Raw genomic sequence first — 7216 nt, forward strand, 5'->3', positions numbered from 1 at the left:
AAACTACAGAAACTGGACTTGGAAACTGTCATCCACCGTATTCATCAGACCTTGCAGCAACTGACTGACTACCACTTCCTTCCAGGCTTTGGACCACTTCTTGCCAGGAAAAATATTCAATTCTCAACAAGCTATGGAAAACACCTTTTGCGATTTCATCGCCACTCGCTGTCCAGGCTTCTTTGCTGCTGGCATAAACAAGCTACCGTAAAGATGGCAAAACTGTGTTGATAGTTTAGGCTCATACTTTCATTAATTGTACGGCTTCTTGTTTGAGATATAATAAACTACATTTTTGATTCGAAATCGAACATTTCATATTTAATGACCTAGTATGTAAAAAACTGTTGTAGTGTTGGGATGAGGAAAAAGCCAAAACAAAGAACACTAGTACTGGTTTTCAAAGAGCTCATATAAGAACGAAATACATGAAGAATTCTTTATAAAATAATGCTATAGCTTTCTGATTGTCTTTAGTAGTGCTACATATACAAGGGCAGGGACCCTGTCTGTCTCGTTCACCACAATAGCCCCAGTGCTTACTACAATGACTAACACATAGCAAGTACTAAAAAAACATATGTTGCATAAATGAAGACTTTCAACGTTATGTCAATACTGACACTTGGCTTCTTTGACTACAGTGACCTAGTCCCTTTGACAGGCACAACAGTGGTGCTCCAAAGAGACCTGTGCAAAGCAGAAAGCCCAGTACAGACGCTGGCCGCCTTACACCCTACCGCCCCCAACAACCCAGGAAGGCGGCCCCAGCCCCTGCAGAACAGATGCGTCGCCCTCTCACTCGGACACACCGACCAACAGACCCCTCTTCCCAGAACCCTGATACCCTGCGGCTTCACCCCAGCAATGCCAAACAGACGCCCACGCCTGCTCAAAGGACCCCCCCCAAGCCCTAACGACCTGCCCCCGGAGACCCAGGACCTTGCTAAACTGCTTCTTCTGCCCCCAAAGAGTCCGAGACCCCAATAAACAGACCCCTTAGGCCGGAACCCCAGTACACCACTTCCAAGAACCTCGAGACTCTGATAAATCTCCCTCGACTCCAAACACCTGGAATCCTCTATGCCGCCACCCACCGCGATCCCAAGCCGGAAGAGCCCCAGGACCCCCAGGAAGCTGCCCCCTCACCTCGAGACCTCTGGAACCCGCTACACCGCCCCTCGGCGCCCGCACCCAGATCCCACAGCACCGCCTCCTCGCCCCTCGCACTCCCGACCCCCGCCAAGCCTCGCGCCCACCACGCAGCGCCGCGCAGCCCCCGGAGCCGCCCCCGTCAGGAGCCCGCCTGCCCCGGCTGCTCGGCGTCCCGGCTCTGCCGCCGCTCCTCAGCGGAGACGCGCTCGGAGCCTTCTTACCTGAGCAGCGCCGGAGGGCGAGCGGACCCGGGAGCCCTGAGGACGAGAAGGAGACGGCCGCCAAGCCGCGGCTCAGGCCCGCGCTGCCGCAGCTCCAGCCTCTCGGCGAGGAAGCGCTTGTGTGAGGAGAGCCCTCCCGCTCGGCGCGCAGCCGCCCACCGAGCACCGCCGCGCCCGCCGCTCTTCCCGCGAGATCGCAGCCACGGCGGGGGGCGGGGCCATGGCGGGGGGCGGGGGAGGCGGCTCCTCGAGTGACAGCCCTGGCAGCCTGGCGGAATCTACTAGACCACTTGTAAGGGGGAAAAGGTGATTGCCCCGCGTCTTAGGTTCCTCCTGTATAAAATAGTCACAATAATACCTACCTAATAATTACACTGGAAAGATCACTCTGGGTCTGGGGAACGGGTCAGATGTTTGAAGAGAAGCAGTGGTGGATTAAAAAGAAAGACTATAGGGGATATTTTGTTGGTAAAATAGACAGGATTTGGTGAGAAATTGAATATGGGGAGGAAGAAGAGAGGTATAATAGATAATTACTAGGTTTCTAGGCTTGAAAAATTGAATGGATGATGGTACCATGCACTAAGACAGGGAGTGTTGGAAGAGGACCAGGTTTAAGACGGAAGACAGGCATTAAATAGGCAGTTAGATATATGGATTTATTTTAATACTTTACAGTAGAGATCTGGGGTGGAGATGTAAATTTGTGATTTCACATGGTAATTAAACCAAGGCTGTGGGTGAGATTTCCCAGGAAAAGAGTATGTAATGAGAAGTAGAGGGACCAAGAAAGGAACTCCAAAATGTAACGGCTGAGTAGAAGATCGAACCAGAAAATATGACTGAGAAGGAGGAGGAAAACTGAGTAGTAGGAGGAGAACGAGGAGCAGAAGAGAATGTTTCCAGAAAGAAGGAAGCCTCCACATGGTTGCTTGCAGCTGAAGATATCAATAAGACATCCAGAATGTTCAAAGGATTTAGTGAAGTGGAGGTTTCCTGTAACATGAGTGAGAATTATTTAAATGGAATGATGATGTGGAAGCCAGGTAAGAGGCACCTGAAAAGTGAGTGACAGAGCACGAAAGGGACATGGTTAGAATACCTGGCTCTGTGAAGGAAGCTGAGGTAGGGCAGAAGCTAAAAGGGAGGTGTGGGGTCCATAATGTTCGTTTATTTTAATAAGAGGTAGTTGGACATGTTTAAATGGGGATGGGAACTTTCCAGTCAGGAGGGAAAGGTCAAATCCATGACACAGGGAGTTTTCTGAGAGGGTGATGCACTGTCCCCCACCAACATGCTCTCCCTCAGGCCCCTCAGATTACCTTAGAAAGGAGATTGCCGTTGCAATAGAAATATGGCTACAGCTGTAGGTGATGCGCTATGTTTGGTACAAGTAGACTGAGGGAGTTCTGATTCGATTCTTTTATTTTTTTCTAAGGTAGAAAATAAAGCTATTTCCTGAGAGTGGGAAAAGAAGTTCTGTGAGTGTGTGTGTGTGTGTGTGTGTGTGTGTGTGTGTGTGTTTGTGTGTGTTTGGGGAGAGGGATTTAATAAGAGGATTCAAGAGACGAGGGAAATACAGGGGAGTATTCCAGGTACTTACCACTACATTACAGACTACCTCAAAATTTGGTAGTATAATCGTTCTGTTGTGCTCACAGACACCACGACCAGGGATTTGCACAGAGCACAGGGGCGAGAACTTGTCTGTGCCCCGTGGTGTCTGTCTGTCAACAAGAAAGACGGGAAGGCTGAGGGTAACATGACGGCTGGGTGCTGAGATCATCTGGAAGATTCTTCATTTGCGTGTCTGGCCATCAGTGCTGGCTTTTTGCTGAGACTCCAGCTGGGTCTGTAAAGTGAAACACCTACCTGGGCTCGGTCCATGCGCCTACTCCTCCTGGCAGTGTGGGGCTGGGCTCTAAGAATGAGTGTCCCAAGACACAGGAAGTGGAAGCTGCTGGTTTCTAAGGTAACTGGCACAGGATCCTCCCTACTGTATTCTGTTGGGCAAAGTGCATTGCAGAGGAGGAAACACAGACCCCACCTCTTACTGGGAAAAGTCTCAAAGAATTTGGGACTATTTAAAAACTGGAAATAGAACAGTTTGGAAGAGGTGTCTTTGGAGAGTAGACAGTTGTGTACAATGTAGAAATGTAGAAGGATTAGTAATAGTCTTATTTTTCATAGCCTTGTCCTATCTATTTTCTGACCTTACAGTGAACCTCTTGGTGTGCCTTGAACTTGCTGTGCCCTCCAGGTGGCTGCTTTTGATGACACTGCCTGTGTGGTGGCTGGAGTCATAAAGTCAGACTTACATGCTCATTCACAGAAATCGGATTGAATACTTAAGACTGGCATATTTGCCTTTCTTCTTTTAACCTCATCCCTCTCTTTTTATTCTTGTTTGATTAATGTTTTATTTATTTTTTGTTGTAGGGCATTGCTAATTTGTTAAGGGACAGAGCCATAAGCAAATACATAACATATGATTTCCCTTCATTCTAGAATCACCTTATCTCTGTCCATGCCTGTTAAAAAGCTTTCAAATCCCAGCTCAATTCCCATCACCTCCATGAAGCTTTAATTGCTTTCCTTTTATTGTTTGTTTTTCTTTTTAGATATAGGGTCTCACTTTGTTGCCCAGGCTGGAGTGCAGTGGTGTCATCATAGGTCACTGCAGCCACAAACTCCCAGGCTCAAGTGATCTTCCTGCCTCAGCCTCCTATGTAGCTGGGACTACGGGTGTGTGCCAGCACGCCCGGTTAATTTTTTAAATCATTGCTTTGTAAAGGCTGTGGGTCTCACTATGTTGCCCAGGCTGGTCTCAAACTCCTGGCTTCAAGCAATCCTCCTGCCTTGGCCTCCCAAAGTGCTGTGATTATAGGTGTGAGCCACCATACCTGGCTTGATTTTCCTTTCTGTTGGTGCTTTCAAAGCCCTTGGTTTGAGTTCTCAAGTACTGTTCCTGGACCAGTTGTTCCCAAATTTGTCTGTGCATCATCATCAGCTGCCAGTCATTTAAGGGACGCAGATTTCTGCAGCATACCCCAAACCTACTTGATCATACCTCTTGGGCATACAGTGATCAACACTTACTTAATCATTAATTGATTGACATTTGTATGTCTTTAGGCCCATTAGACTCTTAAGTCCTCAGGATCAGAGACCATGTTTTATTTCATATTCTCTACAGTGCTTAGCACACAGGAGATGTTCAGTACATTTTGTGGAGTTTGTCTTTTCTTGGGATTACTGATTTCTAGAGACTTACCTATGTGCTGTTCTTTTTCTCTTGAATGTCCATCAGACATTGCCTGATTCTGTTCTTTTTTTTTTTAACTTAGCCATTTGGGGCTCGACCATCACAAGCAACTGCCACAACAATCAATGTGTGTTGATGGGATGTATCATACGTTCAAGTTAATGAAGCTGTGAAACAGGTTGGGATTTGCTTGCATGTGCGTGCGCTCTTTTATAGAGTCAGGGGATCTAAGAGGTTTTATATTTTTAAAATGTTAAAGGCAATATTTTTTATTGTCTTCAAGGTGAGAGTGGTACATACCGTGGGAATAAATGGAATTCCCTGTGATTATGTTGGTATGTGTTGGTTTGTTTTCTTTCATTTTTATGGTGGGGTGGGAAAGGAGACAGAAGGGTCTTGCAATCCCAGGAAGTCAGCCTAAGCATGGAGTCCCCTGAGACTTTCCTCAATCTGCTTTGTTGAGGCAGCTTAAAACTGCCTGTGGCAACAAGGGGTGATAAATGGACAGTATGGAATTGCAAATTGTTTTGGGTTTCAATCCTGGCTAGTCACTAAACAATTGGATTATAATCTCAATGCAGTGCTTAAAAACAGTTGATTCCAGTTGGCAATAGTTAGTTGATTATGCTGCTAACTGGGTGTGTTATATGTGTGAAGCCATATCTGGGCAGGGCTATTTTCTCACCTGATACCTGTCTAGTGTGACAGGTGTGACAGTTGTAGCCTCAGTCCCTGTCTTTTTTTCTTCCTCTTAAGGACTTTGTTTGTGGCTCCTTTAAATGCCAAGCATTTGTGCTAAAAATAGCTGTTCCATTTTCTTGTGACTCCACCCAGGTTAGCCTGCCTGCTTCCTTTGCTTCCCAGGAGGCCTTATCCACGGGAAGGTTTTGTTAGCAAGCCTTTGTATTATTTCTTCTCCACTCCAACTACGGATGACCCACATTGCTCTTCCTCCGCAGGCTGCAGCATGGTTTTCAGGGCTCCCAAATAGCACAAGTACAATGGATGCCCACGGCTGCGTTCAGCTGCAGCGGCTGGGACGCTGAGGGACTGGGCACCAGAGGAAACATCTCAAGTGGAAAAATGTCACTGCTGAGGGAAGTAGTCTCTTTTAATCTTTTTAAAAGCCCGGGAGACCTTGCTCGTGAGACCAGCATGCAACACCAGAGGAAAGGGAAGCTGAAACAATGGGAGGTCACCAGACAAAGAACAGGAAGAGGCTTGGAAGGAATTTATGGTCTTGATTCTAAGATGCACATTTTTATTTCATGTTTCAATACTGCAGATGTTGAGAAGTATCTCACAATTGCTAGGGCCATTTAATACGGGGTGGGGTGGAGGGGTGGGGTGGTGGGGTGGTGTTTCTTCTCTCCCCTGTTTATCCTTCCAGCCCTGCCCACCTGCTGCCCCACAAAACAAAGCCATTGTTAAAGTGAAGGTATGAAGCTTTCAATGAATTGTGTCTAGATCTGAGGAAAGAACATATTCACCAAGGTTGGGTTTACCCCTTAGCCATGTGAGCTAAGAATTCTAATTTATGAGCACATGGAAGGACTTTTCTTTTATAGCTTTATTGAGATATTATTGACACATAAAACTGCCCATATTTAATATATACAATTTGATGAGTTTGGACTTCTGAATACAACTGCAATACCGTCACCACAATCAAGGTAATAAAATTGTGTATCACCTCCCAAAGTTTCCTTGTGTCCTTCTGCTTTTGTATGGTGTGTATGTGTATGTGTAGTGTGTGTTAAGAACACTTAACATGACATCTGCCCTCTTAACAAATTTTTAAGTGCATAACATTGTATTGTTAACTATAGGTACTATGTTGTACAGCAGATCTCTAGAACTTATTCCTCTTGTATAACTTTATATTTATATAAGAACAATTCCTATTTTTTCCCTCTCCCTGTCCCCTGGCAGCCACCACTCTGTTTGTATAAGTTTGACTATTTTAGATATCTCATATAAGTGGAATCATGCAGTATTCAAAAAGGAATTTTCTAAGGAAAAGTCTAGTATTCTCTTGGCTTACAAAAACTGAAGTATAAATTCAGACTGTTTGTGGAAAAAGACATGGATACAAAGAGAGGAATGGAAGCATGTTCCTGTTAGTAGGACCAATCACTCCTCGTCCTTTAGATGGGCTCTTACTTGGGTGCCACATTTTAATCAGAAGACTGCTTGGTGGGTCTCCACGTAGCTTTCTACAATATTTCCACATTTCCATGATAGAGGTAGCCTTGTCAACAGGCCCATAATAGTCATTGGTCTTTGTGATTTTCCTTTGCAGGTGCCTCCATTATCCCCTTCCGATGAATCCATTCTTTCCCTCTATTTATTTTTTTGGGGAATCCAGGCAGATAGTATTTTTAAAAAATTTTTCAGAAGGAGAGTTTTAAAATTTTTGGACAGAATTATAATATTCTACTCTTAGGTGTTAATCTTCTCAAAGCTCTCTTAAAAAGGAATCTGAAAGCTGCAACAGATATTTATATATGTGTGTGTGTGTGTGTGTGTGTACATATATTTACAGGAATATGCTTTTACTCTAGCTACACTTAGA

General features: G+C 45.3%; 1 long non-coding RNA gene across 1 annotated transcript; it reads left to right on the plus strand.

The window, feature by feature from the left end:
- The first annotated feature begins 1629 nt into the window (after positions 1–1629).
- Positions 1630–5953, plus strand: LOC123637698. The gene is made up of 4 exons (XR_006735030.1): positions 1630–1682; positions 4724–4819; positions 4925–4976; positions 5601–5953. It is a non-coding gene; the product is annotated as an uncharacterized LOC123637698 (long non-coding RNA).
- The last annotated feature ends 1263 nt before the right edge of the window (positions 5954–7216 follow it).

Source organism: Lemur catta, chromosome 5 (assembly GCF_020740605.2).
Source record: "Lemur catta isolate mLemCat1 chromosome 5, mLemCat1.pri, whole genome shotgun sequence".
Lineage (NCBI taxonomy): Eukaryota > Metazoa > Chordata > Mammalia > Primates > Lemuridae > Lemur > Lemur catta.